The sequence below is a fragment of the Salvelinus namaycush genome, chromosome 32, assembly GCF_016432855.1.
Source record: "Salvelinus namaycush isolate Seneca chromosome 32, SaNama_1.0, whole genome shotgun sequence".
NCBI lineage: Eukaryota > Metazoa > Chordata > Actinopteri > Salmoniformes > Salmonidae > Salvelinus > Salvelinus namaycush.
This window is the reverse complement of record NC_052338.1, coordinates 28,876,678-28,896,665: the sequence shown is the minus strand read 5'-3', so window position 1 is coordinate 28,896,665 and position 19,988 is coordinate 28,876,678.

Below are 19,988 nucleotides of genomic sequence, written 5' to 3'. Positions count from 1 at the left end.
GAGGTGGAAACTGAGCTGCACTTCCTAACCTCCTGCCAAATATATGACCATATTAGAGACACATATTTCCCTCAGATTACACAATTCGAAAACTTTTTTGATGATTTTGATGAACTCCAATATCCACTGGGTGAAATACCACAGTGTGCCATCACAGCACAAAAATTTGTGACCTGTTGCCACAAGAAAAGGTCAACCAGTGAAGAACAAACACCATTGTAAATATAACCCATATGTTTGCTTATTTATTTTCCCTTTTGTACTTTAACCATTTGCACATTGTTACAACACTTTATATACATAATATGACATTCGTAATGAACTTCTGTGGGTATAATGTTTACTGTTCATTTTTATTGTTTGTTTCACTTATGTATATTATCTACCTCACTTGAGAGTGTGTGTGTGTGTGTGTGTGTGTGTGTGTGTGTGTGTGTGTGTGTGTGTGTGTGTGTGTGTGTGTGTGTGTGTGTGTGTGTGTGTGTGTGTGTGTGTGTGTGTGTGTGTGTGTCTCTCTGTATGTGAGAGAGTGTGTGCGTGTGTGTATGTATTTGAGAGAGATTGTGTGTGTGCGTGTGTGTGTGTGTGTGCGCACATCCATATTTAGTTAATAAACAATGCATATGACCCCAATGTACATGCTATAATTCCCCCACATACATGTTATCATAACACACATAGCCATTTTCATGGCACACAACAACAGCACACCTGAGATAATGCCCAGTCAATGAGGCGGCAGGTAGCCTTGTGGTTAGAGTGTTGGGCCAGTAACCGAAAGGTTGCTAGATCAAATCCACTGTAAAAAATATGTCGTTCTACCCCTGAACAAGGCAGTTAACCCACTGTTCCGAGGCCGTCATTGTAAATAAGAATATGTTCTTAACTGACTTGCGTAGTTAAATAAAAATATATTTTTTAAAATCACAACAGCACACATAACATAATGCCCCCAACATACAGTTGAGTGGGAAGTTTACATACACCTTAGCCAATTACATTTCAACTCAGTTTTTCACAATTCCTGACATTTAATTCAAGTAAAAATTCCCTGTTTTAGGTCAGTTAGGATCACCACTTTATTTGAAGAATGTGAAATGTCAGAATAATAGTTGAGAGAATTATTTATTTCAGCTTTTATTTATTTCATCACATTCCCAGTGGGTCAGAAGTTTACATACACTCAATTAGTATTTGGTAGCATTGCCTTTAAATTGTTTAACTTGGGTCAAACGTTCCGGGTATCCTTCCACAAGATTCCCACAATAAGTTGGTTGAATTTTGGCCCATTCCTCCTGACAGAGCTGGTGTAACTGAGTCAGGTTTGTAGGCCCCCTTACTCGCACACGCTTTTTCAGTTCTGCCCACAAATTGTCTCAGGGATTGAGGTCAGGGCTTTGTGATAGCCACTCCAATACCTTGACTTTATTGTCCTTAAGCCATTTTGCCACAACTTTGGAAGTATTCTTGGAGTAATTGTCCATTTGGAAGATCCATTTGCGACCAAGCTTTAACTTCCTGACTGATGTCTTGGGATGTTGCTTCAATATATCCACATAATTTTCCTACGTCATGATGCCATCGATTTTGTGAAGTGCACCAGTCCCTCCTGCAACAAAGCACCCCCACAACATGATGCTGCCACCCCCATGCTTCACGGTTGGGATGGTGTTCAAATCAAATTTCAAATCAAATGTATTTATATAGCCCTTCTTACATCAGCCTATATCTCAAAGTGCTGTACAGAAACACAGCCTAAAACCCCAGACAGCAAGCAATGCAAGTTTAGAAGCACATGTTCTTCGGCTTTCAAACCTTCCCCTTTTTCCTCCAAACATAACGATGGTCATTATGGCCAAACAGTTCTATTTTTGTTAAATCAGACCAGTGGACATTTCTCCAAAAAGTACGATCTTTATCCCCATGTTCAGTTGCAAACTGTAGTTTTTTATGCTTCTTTTATGCTTCTTTTATGGCGGTTTTGGAGCAGCGGCTTCTTCCTTGCTGAGCGGCCTTTCAGGTTGTCGATATAGGACTCGTTTTACTGTGGATATAGATACTTTGTACCTGTTTTCTCCAGCATCTTCACAAGGTCCTTTGCTGTTGTTCTGGGATTGATTTGCACTTTTCTCACCAAAGTACGTTCATCTCTAGGAGACAAAACGAGTCTCCTTCCTGAGCGGTATGACGGCTGCGTGGTCCCATGGTGTTTGTACTTGCGTACTATTGTTTGCACAGACTATCAGAAGCTTCTAAAGCCATGACATTATTTTCTGGAATTTTCCAAGCTGTTTAAAGGCACAGTCAATTTAGTGTATGTAAACTTCCAACTTCAATTGTACATGTTGTCATAACACACATAGCCATTATCATAACACTCAACAACAGCACACATGCGTACACAGACTGAGATAGCTGCTTTTTTGAGAAAAGTTTTAGTTACCACCCACCTTAGTTCAATGCGTGGCCTAAGATGCTCTGGAGAAGAGTGTCTGTTTAATGACCACATGTATAACGTGGAGAGAGAGTGAGAGAGCACAGCATTGAAATATTAATGCGGTAATTACGATGATGATGTTTTGACAATCAAATGAGACGAGACGCCGCAATCAAGCCACTGCAAATCAATCAAGTCATGATCTTCCCATACTCTACTGATACCAGTACCTTAGGCTGGGTTTCCTATGGCACCCTATTTTATATGAAGTGCACTATTTTTGACCAGTGCCAAAGAGCTCTGGTCTAAAATAGTGCACTATATAGGAAATATGGTGTATTTTGGGATGCCGCCTCAGCAGACATACAGTAAAAGGCATTATGTCCCATGTCTGCTAATTAGCTGCACTTAGCATACGGGGCTAACGAGTATGAGCAAGCCAATGACTGTTGTAATGTGTTGGGGGTATAGACGTTATTGGTGATTCTTTAGCTGTGACACTTCCTTCTGGCAACATGAATTTCACACGAACAGAAGATACACTTAGACTGGTGTATGAAATGAGAGAGAGAATGACAGTCAGTAATTCAGTATTTGTCTATGAAAGAAAGTTGTATTCATGATATTGTTTTCTCTGTCTTTCTCACACTCTCCCTTCTCTCCCTCTCTCTCTCTCTCTCTCTCTCTCTCTCTCTCTCTCTCTCTCTCTCTCTCTCTCTCTCTCTCCCTCCCACCTTGTCTCTCTCTCTCTCTCTCTCTCTCTCTCTCTCTCTCTCTCTCGCTCTCGCTCTCGCTCTCGCTCTCTCTTGCCCAGGTTTCTCCTGGTACGGCCCATCTCATGCGTATATTGGAGGACTTCATCCATCTTATTGGAGAGGATCAGAAACCCTTCCAGAGTTTCCTGGTGGTCACCAACAACCTCAGTGAGTAGTCAGTTTAACACTCACAGGTAGGGGTGCAACATTCCAGTAACTTTCCCCAAACTCCCAGGTTTTCAAGAAATCCTGGTTAGAGGATTCCTGTATTTCCTGCTTATTCCCTTTGGGTATCTTATTCCCTTTGGTTATCTTATTACCTGTGGGTGTCTTATTCCCTTTGGGTATCTTATTCCCTGTGGCTATCTTATTCCCTTTGGGTATCTTATTCCCTTTGGGTATCTTATTCCCTTTGGGTATCTTATTCCCTGTGGCTATCTTATTCCCTGTGGCTATCTTATTCCCTGTGGCTATCTTATTCCCTGTGGGTATCTTATTCCCTTTGGGTATCTTATTCCATGTGGCTATCTTATTCCATGTGGCTATCTTATTCCCTGTGGCTATCTTATTCCCTGTGGCTATCTTATTCCCTGTTGGAATCTTACCCCCCTCGAGTCGATATCCGCATCCCGTGGAAATCTAATTAGTGTGATAAAGAATCCCCATAAAAGTCTTAGAGTTTAAGCTAGAGATGCGTTGGATACGTCTCAATCCACTGCATACGTCTCAATCCACTGCATACGTCTCAATCCACTGCATACGTCTCAATCCACTGCATACGTCTCAATCCACTGCATACGTCTCAATCCACTGCATACGTCTCAATCCACTGCATACGTCTCAATCCACTGCATACGCCTCAATCCACTGCATACGTCTCAATCCACTGCATACGTCTCAATCCACTGCATACGTCTCAATCCACTGCATACGTCTCAATCCACTGCATACGTCTCAATCCACTGCATACGTCTCAATCCACTGCATACGCCTCAACCCACTGCATACGTCTCAATCCACTGCATACGTCTCAATCCACTGCATACGTCTCAATCCACTGCATACATCTCAATCCACTGCATACGTCTCAATCCACTGCATACGTCTCAATCCACTGCATACGCTTCAATCCACTGCATACGTCTCAATCCACTGCATACGTCTCAATCCACTGCATACGTCTCAATCCACTGCATACGTCTCAATCCACTGCATACGTCTCAATCCACTGCATACGTCTCAATCCACTGCATACGCCGAAGTCGCACTTCCGCATCTGCTGTGAAAGGTGACAGAGCTAGCGCAGTGTGTCAGACCATGAGACATCCCGAAAATCAGTCTTCTCACAAAATGGTGTTCTCCGTTTTGCTCTACAACCTCTACAAGCGTCTTAGGACTCGTCTGAAGTCGGTTCAGACGATCTGACAACTTCTGTTGCGTCCGAACAGTTTTGGCTACACACTAATATGACCTCTCTGTGGGATTCTCCTGAACACGTCCGTGATGGTTGTTTTGCAATAGGACGCCCACAGGCCTCACAATAGTCCTCTGAAGGTCCCCCGGTACCAATTGATTGAAACATTAATGGAAGTACTGTATATATGGAGACTGTTTCGTGCCAAAAGTAATGGGTTAAATACATATCTTTCTTTTATCTCGCAGATATAGGACAGACACTTTCTAAAAATCTTCCTTTCAATTTTTTGGGGTTGGGACTGTTGTTGTTCCATGATGTGAATTTGTTATTCAATGCGTTAATAATAGCAGTAAACCCAAATCCAATTTTACATCAAATCATTTTTTATACTTCAAGGGGTCTTAAAATTGAAAATCAAATAGCAAAATGATCCTTGGTATGACCTTCTTAAAACAATTCCATATAGCTTAGTAGTAACCCCCCGGCTTAGACAGGGCTTACTACAGACTGTAATGGGTTATTCCCTGTGGTTACCTTATTCCCTCTTGATATCTTGAAGAAATGTACCAGCATTTTTTTGCAGTCTTATCCTCAACACTCCCAATTGTCAGTAATCAAAACTCAAATAAATTCTTAGTTATTTTGTCACAAGTTTGCCTTTCCATTGGTCAGCACCTTTCTACCTATTTTGGGTGTTCGTCAACTCATGATTCTTATTTTTCTCCATAGAGATAACAATATGTTTTATCTCCATAGTGATAACAATATGTGTTGTCTCCATAGAGATAACGATATGTTTTGTCTCCGTAGTGATTACGATACAGCGAGAGCCCGTGACAGCAGTCTCCAGTGACATCAACTTCCCCATGAAGGGCAGGAGGGGAATGAAGGACTGGGCTCGTTCCGCCGAAGACAAACTCTACATCCCCAAAGAGGTCTTCACCCTAACCTCTGAAGGTAAGATGGTCTTCATTATCATCTCATCATCATGACATCATCTTCATCATCATAATCACATGCCTCATAATGAAATATGGCTTCATTCATCCTCTGAAGACTTCCCCTGACCTCACCACACTGATGTCAAGATGTCCTCACAAGGTGAATAATTCAGGTGATCATAACTTTAACCTCTGAACAGAAAAAGCCTGATGTGTAACAGGTTGATCCAGACCCATTGCATTATTGAATACTAGTTTCTGATTGGCTTGAATGGCATTCTAGGGCATGCATTATTTCCCTATAGCGCACAGTATATTTGCACGGTAGAATTCAATGGCTATAGTTCATTTGTTACATGTAGGATTGAGCTGTTTTTGAAAGGAAAGGTCTAGTATACTAGCTATCTAGTATCTAATAAACCTGCTAGTTACTTCAGTGGATGTGGAACACATTTCTACAGGCAAATGTGTTAAATTAAAGCTATTGTTTAAAAGGGATGATCAACTCGGGGCTCTATGTGTTTTCTGAAAATGATGCAACTCCGTGGAAGGTCAGTTCCCCTCTGCTAGTGCGTCATGGAACAAACCTTCCACGTCGTTCATTATTTTCCATAGAACGCATAGATAGCCCCTTGTTGATTATCCCTTACGTATATCATTGAACGATTGTCTCACGTCCTACTTTGAACGCCACTTCAAATTGATCTGCACTTCTTACAGTCAAACTGTATTCCCCAACAAGATATCCTTTCGAAATTCCACGTATTATGGATGAACGTCTATTTTTGACGAATTAATTCCACTTGGTTAAAGGGTTAATTCCGCATGGTTACAAGGTTAATTCCTCATGGTTACAGGGTTAATTCCTCATGGTTAAAGGGTTAATTCCTCATGGTTACAGGGTTAATTCCTCATGGTTACAGGGTTAATTCCACATGGTTACAGGGTTAATTCCTCATGGTTACAGGGTTAATTCCTCATGGTTACGGGGTTAATTCCTCATGGTTACAGGGTTTATTCCTCATGGTTACAGGGTTAATTCCTCATGGTTACAGGGTTAATTCCACATGGTTACAGGGTTAATTCCTCATGGTTACAGGGTTAATTCCGCATGGTTACAGGGTTAATTCCTCATGGTTACAGGGTTAATTCCTCATGGTTACAGGGTTAATTCCTCATGGTTACAGGGTTAAAACAGAAACAACTCAAATGTTAACAGTTTAGCCATTAATTCCGTGTGGTTAAGGTTGGGGCTATTGTTTGGTGAAGGCTTAAAATTAAATAATTTATGAAGACTCGCTATTACCATCAAGTAGGCTTGCTAGAGCATTGTGATCTGTGGTGGCGCAGTGCTCTGAGCAGTGCATTGTGATCTGTGGTGGCGCAGTGCTCTGAGCAGTGCATTGTGAACTGTGGTGGCGCAATGCTCTGAGCAGTGCATTGTGAACTGTGGTGGCGCAGTGCTCTGAGCATTGGCCGTCCTCAGGACCTTTTCAAATGTCCGAAATCTAAGTATTTGTCTAGCGATTAGGCTAATATTCCCATGCAATACTTTGCAGAGAGGTAGGTAGGTAGGTAGGTAGGTAGGTAGGTAGGTAGGTAGGTAGGTAGGTAGGTAGGTAGGTAGGTAGGTAGGTAGGTAGGTAGGTAGGTAGGTAGGTAGGTAGGTAGGTAGGTAGGTAGGTAGGTAGGTAGGTAGAAAGATACGCTATGCTATGAGACTGGAAATTGAGCTCAGGGTAATCCTGTTTCCATTGATCATCCTTGAGATGCTTCTACAACTTAATTGGTCATGATTTGGAAAGGCACACACCTGTCTCTATAAGGTCACACAGTTTACAGTGCATGTCAGAGCAAAAACTAAGCAATGAGGTCAAAGGAATTGTCCGTAGAGGTCCGAGACAGGATTGTGTCAAGGCACAGATCTGGGGAAGGGTACAAAAACATTTCTGCAGCATTGAAGGTCCCAAGACTCTTCCTAGAGCTGGCCGCCCCGCCAAACTGAGCCATCGGGGGAGAAGGGCCTTGGTCGGGGAGGTGACCAAAAAGCTGATGGTCACTCTGACAGAGCGCAGAGTTCCTCTGTGGAGAAGGGAGAAGCTTCCAGAAGGACAACCATCTCTGCAGCATGAGATTCAACTCTTTGGCCTGAATGCCAAGCGTCACGTCAGTAGGAAACCTGGCACCATCCCTACGGTGAAGCATGGTGGTGGCAGCATCGTGCTGTGGGGATGTTTTTCAGCGGAAGGGAGACTAGTCAGGATCAAGGCAAAGATGAGTGGATCAAAGTACAGAGAGATCCTTGATGAAAACCTGCTCCTGTGTGCTTAGGACCTCAGCGAAGATTCACCTTCCAACAGGACATCGACCCTAAGCACACAGCCAAGACAGCGCAGGAGTGGCTTCGGGACAAGTCTCTGAATGTCCTTGAGTGGCCCAGCCAGAGCCCAGACTTGAACCCGATCTTACATCTCTGGAGAGACCTTAGAATAGCTGTGAAGCAACGCTCCCCATCCAACCTGACAGAGCTTGAGAGGATCTGCAGAGAAGAATGGGAGAAACTCCCCAAATACAGATGTGCCAAGCTTCTAGCATCATGCCCAAGAAGACTCGATGCTGTAATTGTTGCCAACGGCGCTTCAACTAAGTACTGAGTAAAGGGTCTAAAAACGTGTGCAAATTATATATTTAAGGTTCAAAGATTTAATAAATTAGCAAAAATGTCTAAAAAGCAGAGTTTACTTTGTCATTCAGGGGTATGCTTGTCACTTATGAACATTTTTGAACATCTTGGCATAGTTCTGTTATAATCTCCACCCGGCACAGCCAGAAGAGGACTGGCCACCCCTCATAGCCTGGTTCCTCTCTAGGTTTCTTCCTAGGTTTTGGCCTTTCTAGGGAGTTTTTCCTAGCCACCGTGCTTCTACACCTGCATTACTAGCTGTTTGGGGTTTTAGGCTGGGTTTCTGTACAGCACTTCGAGATATTAGCTGATGTACGAAGGGCTATATAAAATAAACTTGATATTGTGTGTAGATTGATGAGGGGGAAAAAAACAATTTAATAAATTTTAGAAAATGACTGCAACATAACAAAATGTGGAAAAAGTTAAGAGGTATGAATACTTTCTGAAAGCACTGTAGATAGATAGATAGACAGACAGACAGAAATAGAGAGACATATAGAGAAAGAGATTAGTATGTCTCTGTTGCTGATCCTGACATCTATAATAACACAGGCCCCACAGGAAAGTACACACACACTGACTTTCTGTGTGCCCCCTGCCATCCCCATGAAAGGTTAGCCTGGTGTCAGACGGTGTCTGGCGTCTCTGTCTGGCTCTGAGGACACAGCTATTCTCTCTCTCTCTCTCTCTCTCTCTCTCTCTCTCTCTCTCTCTATCTCTCTCACACTCTCTCTCTCTCTATCTCTCACTCGCTCTCTCTCTCTCTCTCACACACACTCCCTCTCTCTATCTCACTCACTATCTATCTATTTATCTCTCTCTCACTCTCTGGCTCTCTCCTACTCTCCTACTCTCATTCTCTCTTTCTATCTGCCTCTCTTTCTTGCTCTCTCCTTACTCCCCTCTCTCTCTGCCGCACCCTCTCTCTCCCTCATCCCCTCTCTCTCCCTCATCCCCTGTCTCTCTCCCTCATCCCTTGTTTCTCTCCCTCATCCCCTCTCTCACACCCTCATTGGCTCTCTCTCTCCCTCATCCCCTCTCTCTCTCTCCCTCATCCCTTTTCTCTTACCCTCATCTCCTCTCTCTCTCTGCCACACCCTCTCTCTTCCTCATCTCCTCTCTCACATCCTCATCGGCTCTCTCTCTCACTCATCCCCTCTCTCTCTCTCCCTCATCCCCTCTCTCTCTGCTGCACCCTCTCTCTCCCTCATCCCCCCTCTCTCTCTCTCTCTCTCTCTCTCTCTCTCTCTCTCTCACTCACACTCCCTGACAGGGCGTTTCTCTCCCTCTGTGTCTCCCTCCATAGTCACAGTCATGACTAAAGAATTGCAGCGGTTGGAGGTCAGTGGCTCCAGAGAGCTCATTGTGACCAGTAGTCTGATGTTTATCAAAGTGTTTGGTTCATTTAACCTGTTACCAAAGCCATTCTCCCACAGACAGTCCCACTGATAGCCTCAATAGGATTGAGAATTGCACACTTGCGCACACACACGCGCATTAGTTTATACGCACACACACACACTCACTCACACACACACACACACACACACACACACACACACACACACACACACACACACACACACACACACACACACACACACACACACACACACACACACACACACACACACACACACACACACACTGGCCAATGATAGGCTCATGACTCGCTCCACAGCCCAATGCCTGGCTTGTTCACTGATCCATAAGATGACACTGACCCAGAGATATAGACTGGTTAAGACACTCCTAGACTGCATATACACAGATACCGTAGATCCATGCGCTAGTTCTATGACACACAGACACACACACACACATTCACATTCAACCTCATAAGATACAATGATCCAATGACAGCCCAGAAGGTCAGGGCTTAATAAAGAAATGGATACATGACATGGTCTATTCATTTATACACAGTACTAAAACACAACCTATTACACCGTTGACCCTTAACGTACATCTGCAACGGATATCAATGGCATTCTGCCGATGTCTTAGATATACCTTGCTTTCATGGATGCGTTGGAGCTTCATCTGTATACGCTCTAGTTTGATAGGCCAGTCTCAAGATCACGTTTAGTCATTTTCTATTTCAGTTGGCAGCTAACGGTTAGCCAAAACTCATTTAAACGCTAGCTAACGATTAGCCAACACTCATTTAAACGCTAGCTAATGGTTAGCAAACACTCATTTAAACGCTAGCTAACGGTTAGCCAACACTCATTTAAACACTTTAAAAATAATGGGGTGACCAAATTATATTAGAGGAAAATGTATTGATTAAAGTTTGTGTGACTGAATGGAGTTCTGGTCTCAATCAGGATGTCTGTAATGAGTTTGTGGTCTGGTCAAGTGTAGGAGTGTCACCCCTCGCTCCCACCCAGACACTTTCATCCACATTATAACGGGGCATCTCATTTGCATGTTCATGCACACTGCCTTCAATTAGGATCCATCACAGTGACTGCTCTTCGTCGTTGACTTTGATCATCTCTCTCTCTCTCTCTCTCTCTCGTTCTCGCTCTCTCTCTCTGTTAGATTTTGGATGACTCACCCCATGTGCCTGAGTATTTTCCCTCCTTTATTTTCCTTTCTACTCCCTCCCTCACTCCTCCATCCTTGCTTCCCTGACTCCTTCCCCCCTCTCTCCTCAATCCCTACCTCCCTTCCTTCCCTCCAGACAGGGTGACATTTAAAGAGGGACACCACCTCTCTCTGGGAGAGATCTACTCTCTGCGACACACTGCTCCAGGGAGAGAGGGATGGAGGGAGAGAAATATAAGGGGGGAAGCAGAGGAAGCACAGAGTAGAAAGAGAGTCTTTGGCCTGTTGAAATGGATGAAGGGGTGAAACATTTGCTTTGGTAATTAAACATATGTTTCCCATGCCAATACAGCCCCTTCAATTGAATTGAATTGAATTGAATTGAATAGCGAGGGAACAAAGAATTTGGAGAGAAAAGTTCTGAAAAGAAAAAACCAGGAGGCAGTTGAAAATGGAAAGAGACGGTTGAGGAGGGAGGAAGTCTAGACGGATGAGGAGGGAGGAAGTCTAGACGGATGAGGGGAGAATGACATGTGGTCTGAGTTCAGTACAAGAGGCTATTTATCTTTCCCCTTTCACTTCTAAATGTCATTCTCTATCTATTGGTTTTCAACTCCTCTCAGCTGGTTGGTGAACCTTTAACCTCAAATCAAATTGTAATGGTCACGTACACATATTTAGCAGATGCTGTCGCAGGTGTAGTGAAATGCTTATGTTCTTAACTCCAACAGTGTAGTAATACCTGACAATACAAAACAATGCACACAAATCCCAACATTAAAAGAAAGGAACTAAGAAATGAGCAATGTCAGAGTCCGGAAAATACATATAAACTCAGCAAAAAAAGATCATTTGTAAAAATCAAAATTACTTCCCAGATCTTCATTGTAAAGGGTTTTAACACTGTTTCCCATGCTTGTTCAATGAACCATAAACAATTAATGAACATGCACCTGTGGATCGGTCATTAAGACACTAACAGCTTACAGACGGTAGGCAATTAAGGTCACAGTTATGAATACTTAGGACACTAAAGAGGCCTTTCTACTGACTTTGAAAAACACCAACAGAACACCAACATCTGCGTGAACATGCCTTAGGCATGCTGCAAGGAGGCATGAGGACTGCAGATGTGGCCAGGGCAATAAATTGCAATGTCCGTACTGTGAGACGCCTAAGACAGCGCTACAGGGAGACAGGACGGACAGCTGATCGTCCTCGCAGTGGCAGACCACGTGTAACAACACCTGCACAGGATCGGTACATCCGAACATCACCCCTGCGGGACAGGTACAGGATGGCAACAACAACTGCCCGAGATACACCAGGAACGCACAATCCCTCCATCAGTGCTCAGACTGTCCGCAATAGGCTGAGAGAGTTGGACTGAGGGCTTGTAGGCCTGTTGTAAGGCAGGTCCTCACCAGACATCACCAGCAACAACGTCGCCTACGGGCACAAACCCACCGTCTCTGGACCAGACAGGACTGGCAAAAAGTGCTCTTCACTGACGAGTCGCGGTTTTGCCTCACCAGGGGTGATGGTTGGATTCGCGTTTATCGTCGAAGGAATGAGCGTTACACCGATGCCTGTACCCTGGAGCGGGATCGATTTGGAGGTGGAGGGTCCGTCATGGTCTGGGGCGGTGTGTCACAGCATCATCGGACTGAGCTTGTTGTCATTGCAGGCATTTTCAATGCTGTGCGTTACAGGGAAGACATCCTCCTCCCTCATGTGGTACCCTTCCTGCAGGCTCATCCTGACATGACCCTCCAGCATGACAATGCCACCAGCCATACTGCTCGATCTGTGCGTGATTTCCTGCAAGACAGGAATGTTCTGCCATGACCAGCAAAGAGCCCGGATCTCAATCCCATTGAGCACGTCTGGGACCTGTTGGATCGGAGAGTGAGGGCTAGGGCCATTCCCCCCAGAAATGTCTGGGAACTTGCAGGTGCCTTGGTGGAAGAGTGGGGTAACATCTCACAGCAAGAACTGGCAAATCTGGTGCAGTTCATGAGGAGAAGATGCACTGCAGTACTTAATGCAGCTGGTGGCCACACCAGATACTGACTGTTACTTTAGATTTGCCCCCCCCCCCCCCCCCCCCCCCCTTTGTTCAGGGACACGTTATTCCATTTCTGTTAGTCACATGTCTGTGGAACTTGTTCAGTTTATGTCTCAGTTGTTGAATCTTGTTATGTTCATGCAAATACTTACACTTGTTAAGTTTTCTGAAAATATACGCAGTTGACAGTGAGAGGACGTTTCTTTTTTTGCTGAGTTTATTTTTATGTGATGGTGTGTGTAGACATTATGGACAGTATATGAATAGAAAATGTGTACAGCAGTAGTTATATAGGATGGTGTGTATAGACAGTAGTTAAATAGGATGGTGTGTATAGACAGTAGTTATATAGGATGGTGTGTATAGACAGTAGTTATATATGATGGTGTGTATAGACAGTAGTTATATAGGATGGTGTGTATAGACAGTAGTTAAATAGGATGGTGTGTATAGACAGTAGTTGTATATGATGGTGTGTATAGACAGTAGTTATATAGGATGGTGTGTATAGACAGTAGTTATATAGGATGGTGTGTATAGACAGTAGTTATATAGGATGGTGTGTATAGACAGTAGTTATATATGATGGTGTGTATAGACAGTGGTGGAAAAAGTACCCAATTGTCATACTTGAGTAAAAGTAAAGATACTTCAATAGAAAATGACTCAAGTAAAAGTGAAAGTCACCCAGTAAAATTATACTTTGTTAAATGTATTTGGTTTTAAATATACTTAACGATCAAAAGTAAAAGTAAAAGTATTAACCATTTCAAATTCTTTATATTAATCAAACCAGACGGCACAATTTTTGTTTTTTACGGATTGCCAGGGGCAAACTCCAACACTCACACATCATTTACAAACGAAGCATTTGTGTTTAGTGAGTCCAGCAGACCAGAGGCAGAGGATGACCAGGGATGTTCTCTTGATCAGTGTGTGAATTAGACCATGTTCCTGTTCTCCTAAGCATTCAAAACGTAACGAATACTTTTGGGTGTCAGTATAAATGTATGGAGTAAAAAGTACATTCTTATCTTCAGGAATGTAGTGAAGTAAAAGTTAAATTTGTCAATTATATAAATTGTAACGTAAAGTGCAGTTAAAAAAAAAACGCCATAACTAGTACGTTCACGTACTTTAATGTACTTTAATTCAAGTACTTTAATGCACATTATGGACAGTATATGAATAGAGCAGTAGGCCTCGACTAGAATACATTATATACCTATGAACCTTTAACCTTCTTCGTGGACAGGTGATCTGCTGTTTGGACTGTAGCCTTTGGGCATGCGTGGGATAAGTACCAGTCATGTATTTCCTCAAATCAATTTATATTGATAACTATTATGTTTGTGTCTTTCAGAAACAGAAACGGAGACCTCGTATTTTGTCATCGGAGCCATCCTTTATCGAACCTTAGGAGTCATCCTTCCTGCCCCCAAGTAAGTGTGTTTCCTATTACAATAAAAAGTGTTTGCAATTCATTTAGCTTATCTCTCTCTCATCCATCATTCTTCATCTCTAAAGCCTTAAACCTTGCCATCGCAGATTATCCCACTACCGCTAGCACTTCCTGGAATTCCCCACTCCTGCTAATCCAATTATATGGGAACTACCGGAGAAGTGGGAAGAGTTTATCATTCAGGAGGGCTTAACTATCCCGGTCAGACTGATCCTTCCTAACGCTATGGTGACACACGGATGGTAGTGCTTTGGTGTCAGGTCTTTCCATGTCATGGTTATTAGGATTAGATATGGAATTATACACTTTAATCACTAAAGATGTGTGACAGCCATCAATCCTGAGAAATGACCGGAGATCCATTGCCTTTTTATTTCTACCTTCCCTCTCAATTGGTAATCTTCTCCCTAGATGTAATGTTATTCTAGTCAGCTATTCCTTTCTTCATTCCTTGCTCCCATTCTCCATTTTTTTAAATTATTTTATTTTATTTTTTATTTAACCTTTATTTAAACTAGGCAAGTCAGTTAAGAATAAATTCTTATTTACAATGACGGCCTAGACCGGCCAAACCCGGACGATGCTGGGCCAATTTGGCACCACCCTACGGGACTCCCGGTTGTGATACAGGACTTAAACATTACACTGTCTCCATCCTCTACCTCCCTCCTCTCTCTTTCCCCATATGTTTATTTCTTAATGGTCCTGGACCTAATACTCAATTCTGGTGATATTACTCAGGTCTGGTGATATTACTCAGGTCTGGTGATATTACTCAGGCCTGGTGATATTACTCAGGTCTGGTGATATTACTCAGGTCTGGTGATATTACTCAGGTCTGGTGATATTACTCAGGTCTGGTGATATTACTCAGGTCTGGTGATATTACTCAGGTCTGGTGATATTACTCAGGCCTGGTGATATTACTCAGGTCTGGTGATATTACTCAGGTCTGGTGAAATGACTTAGGCCTGGTGCTAGTTATTCCCTATATAGTGAACTACGTTTGACCAGGGCCCATAGTTATTCCCTATATAGAGAACTACTTTTAACCAGGGCCCAATAGGGTGCCATTAAGGATGCAGACCCATGGTAGTGGAGTGCTCCTCTTATCTGATGTCTGTTGAATGCTAATATGTTGAGGACCGTTTATTTGTTTAGGGTCTTGACTCTTGGTTGCATTGGGTTTCTGTGTCTCATCAAGATGGTCTTGTATTTTTGGGATTTTTAACCAGGTTCATTCTCTCTCCCTTTTTCACTCCTTTTTTCTCTCGTTTTCTTTCTCTTTCTTCCCCCCCTCTCTCTCTCGCTCTCTTTCTGTCTTTCTCATCTTTCTCTCTCTTCCCTCTCGCTCTCTCTCTCGCTGTCTGTCTCTCATCTCCTCTCACTCACTCTCTCTCGCTCTCTCTTTCTTTAACTCAACATATGTTTTCATTGCCAAAACAAGTGAAATAGATAATAAACAACATTGAAATACATTATTTTTAAACTTCCAAAATAATAAAAACATTTTGAATGTCATATTATGTCTATATACAATGTTGTAACGATGTGCTATTTCTGTCTCTCTCTCTCTCTCTCTCTCTCTCTCTCTCTCTCTCTCTCTCTCTCTCTCTCTCTCTCTCGCTTTAGAGCCCCTGCTGTGATCAACTCTAAGATTCTGACGGTGACGGTCCGACCAGAACCCAAACCCAGTGAACCCATGGTGGTGGTGGAGCTGTCCCCACTGCTTAATGTGAGTATACCATGGAATAGCCTGATAATGGTGTCATAGCCTGATAATGATGTGGCGTAGTCTGATAATGATGTGGCATAGCCTGATAATGATGTGTCATAGCCTGATAATGATGTGGAATAGCCTGATAATGGTGTCATAGCCTGATAATGATGTGGAATAGCCTGATAATGATGTGGCATAGTCTGATAATGATGTGGCATAGTCTGATAATGATGTGGCATAGCCTGATAATGGTGTCATAGCCTGATAATGGTGTCATAGCCTGATAATGATGTGGCGTAGTCTGATAACGATGTAGCATAGCCTGATAATGATGTGGCATAGCCTGATAATGATGTGGCGTAGTCTGATAATGATGTGGCATAGTCTGATAATGATGTGGCGTAGCCTGATAATGGTGTCATAGCCTGATAATGATGTGACGTAGTCTGATAATGATGTGTCATAGCCTGATAATGATGTGGCGTAGTCTGATAATGATGTGTCATAGTCTGATAATGATGTAGCATAGCCTGATAATGATGTGGCATAGCCTGATAATGATGTGGCGTAGCCTGATAATGATGTGGCATAGCCTGATAATGATGTGTCATAGCCTTATAATGATGTGTCATAGCCTTATAATGATGTGTCATAGCCTTATAATGGTGTGTCATAGCCTGAGTGTTACAGTACTCCTTCACATCCTTGTCGGTGGCTTTTCAATGAGAACAGAACTGGAGAGTTTAATGACAGACTGTGTCCTGCAACAATGAGCCACTGTAGACGGTTGACCTTACAGCACATTGAACCACCATAGAATGTTGGTTGACCTTATAAGCTCAGTGGACCACTGTAGACTGTTTCCATAACAGCACATTGAACCACCATAGACTGTTGACCTTACAACTCAGTACACCACTGTAGACTGCTTGGTAATCTGGTGGTCTGCAGCTGTTGGGGGGGATGACCTTGGCCAAGGGGCAGCAGGTAGCCTAGTGGTTAGAGCGTTGGACTAGTAACCGAAAGGTTGCAAGACCGAATCCCCGAGCTGACAAGGTACAAATCTGTCATTCTGCCCCTGAACAAGGCAGTTAACCCACTGTTCCCCGGTAGGCTGTCACTGTTAATACGAATGTGTTCTTAACTGACTTGCCTAGTTAAATAAAAAAAGTATATTTTTTAAGGTGTGTGTGTGTTCTTGCTTCTAGCGCTACCCTGTTGTCAGTCACAATGGAACTAGCGCTACCCTGTTGTCAGTCACAATGGAACTAGCGCTACCCTGTTGTCAGTCACAATGGAACTAGCGCTAGCCTTTTGTCAGTCACAATGGAACTAGCGCTAGCCTGTTGTCAGTCACAATGGAACTAGCGCTAGCCTGTTGTCAGTCACAATGGAACTAGCGCTAGCCTGTTGTCAGTCACAATGGAACTAGCGCTAGCCTTTTGTCAGTCACAATGGAACTAGCGCTAGCCTGTTGTCAGTCACAATGGAACTAGCGCTAGCCTTTTGTCAGTCACAATGGAACTAGCGCTAGCCTGTTGTCAGTCACAATGGAACTAGCGCTAGCCTGTTGTCAGTCACAATGGAACTAGCGCTAGCCTGTTGTCAGTCACAATGGAACTAGCGCTACCCTGTTGTCAGTCACAATGGAACTAGCGCTAGCCTGTTGTCAGTCACAATGGAACTAGCACTAGCCTGTTGTCAGTCACAATGGAACTAGCGCTAGCCTGTTGTCAGTCACAATGGAACTAGCGCTAGCCTGTTGTCAGTCACAATGGAACTAGCGCTAGCCTGTTGTCAGTCACAATGGAACTAGCGCTAGCCTTTTGTCAGTCACAATGGAACTAGCGCTAGCCTGTTGTCAGTCACAATGGAACTAGCGCTAGCCTGTTGTCAGTCACAATGGAACTAGCGCTAGCCTGTTGTCAGTCACAATGGAACTAGCGCTAGCCTGTTGTCAGTCACAATGGAACTAGCGCTAGCCTTTTGTCAGTCACAATGGAACTAGCGCTAGCCTTTTGTCAGTCACAATGGAACTAGCGCTAGCCCGTCTGACTGGTGATTGATGGCTGAATGCTAGCAGACGTCGCTACGCCACGTAGCATCGGAGGCTAATGCGCTCTGAGGGACTTGTGATGTAGATGACACCGTTGTGTGAGTGAGCTGAAACGTAGAGCTGTCATCCCATGCAAACTCTGGTTCACAACGTGATGCATCACTCCTTCTGTCGTTGTGGAAATCACCTTTCTGACAAGAACTATACAGTCAGGACAGATGGACTATACTATGACCTTGACCAGGGAGGGAGCGATAGAGAGGGAGTGAGGGAACGAGGGAGGAAGGAAGGAAGGTAGAAACTTAGGGGGCATCTCAATCCATGCTTCATCACATCCGGCCGTGATTGGGAGTCCCATAGGGCGGCACACAATTGTCCCAGTGTCGTCCAGGTTAAGGGAGGGTTTGGCCGGTGTCGTGTCTTTTGCTATGCCGGATTAAGTGTTATGACATGCTATTCTATAAAATACATTCTCCGTAATTAATATTACCTGATTGAACTAATCATGTAAATGTAATTAACTAGAGAGGAGGGGCACCACGAAATAATATTTATAGAGCTGTTATCTTCCGAATAAACTCTTAAAGACCTAATAATATTTTAGATCAATAGCAGTCAATATTAATCGTCACCTTACTTCAGTCTCATCTGAAAGTTGTACATTCTTGGTTATCTTCACGAACCCTGGCTAACAAGTTGAATCAGCAATACAAAATTGGGTTTAATTATTTATTTACTAAATACCTAACTGATTACACAGAATCACACATACACAATTAAATCATAACTTGATTACAAATTGCCGTCATAAAGGAAAACGTCCCTAGCGGGCGGAACAGATATGACAGCTTGTTACACAAAGGAAAAGGGGCTGGGTTTGAGTGAAAGAGCGGGAGACTGGAACAGAGGCGAAGCTGTGCTATCGTAAATACAGTATCTTATGCATTCTAAATTACCGCCCATTTGTAAAAAGAAAATGCAATAAATATTTACTCTGAGCTGCGCTTCAGTAGGTTGGTGGTAGATGGAAGACTGTGTTGCCAAACCGAGTCCTCTGTCCTTTGAAGAATGTCTCTGGTGGTCACTTGGATAAGTTGTAGTAACGTCGTTGTGTAGTAGACGGGATACTCTGTCTGTCCTAATTTACGTTTGCAGCTGCTGTTGATAACACCGTCTAGGAGGTATCACTTCTATAGTGAATACGATTCAAAGTTCATACCATTCACAACCAAAGCTCATGCTGATGTTGGCTTAGTTCTGTAGTTATTATCTGAACCATTCTGACATCGGATTGTCATCCTAATGTACCCAGAACAGAAGGTTATATTTTTGTCAATGGCTTATATAGTGGAGGGAGAGGGGTGTGTCTGAAAAGTTTATTACCCATGTCTCTTCACAGGGGCGGGCCACTGGTTGAGTAAACTTATGAAAACCCAAATCTCTCATTTGGAAGCTAAAATTACATTTCATCTCTTCACAAATAGTTTCATATTCAAACATTTGAATTAAACAACAATTCCATGTGAATCCGATACCTCTGATGTTTATACTTTCCACAGTAGAGTTTATGTCATTCTATCATTGATGAGAATGTGCCAGAGGGCAACCGAACTGACATAATATACCTTAAGTACCACCGCATATGTTCAGTTGGTCGGATTACCAGAATATAGTTAATTTCCCCCCAACTTCTGATGTTCCCAGAATCTCTATGTTAACCAAAGTGGCTCTCTAATGTCACATCAGTAGAGTAGGGAGAGGAACGGGGGGGGGGGGGGGGGGGGGGAGAGGTATTTATGACTGTCATAAACCTACCCCCAGGCCAACGTCATGACACCGGGGTAGGCCGTCATTGTAAATAAGAATTAGTTCTTAACTTTTTATGGCTGCAGG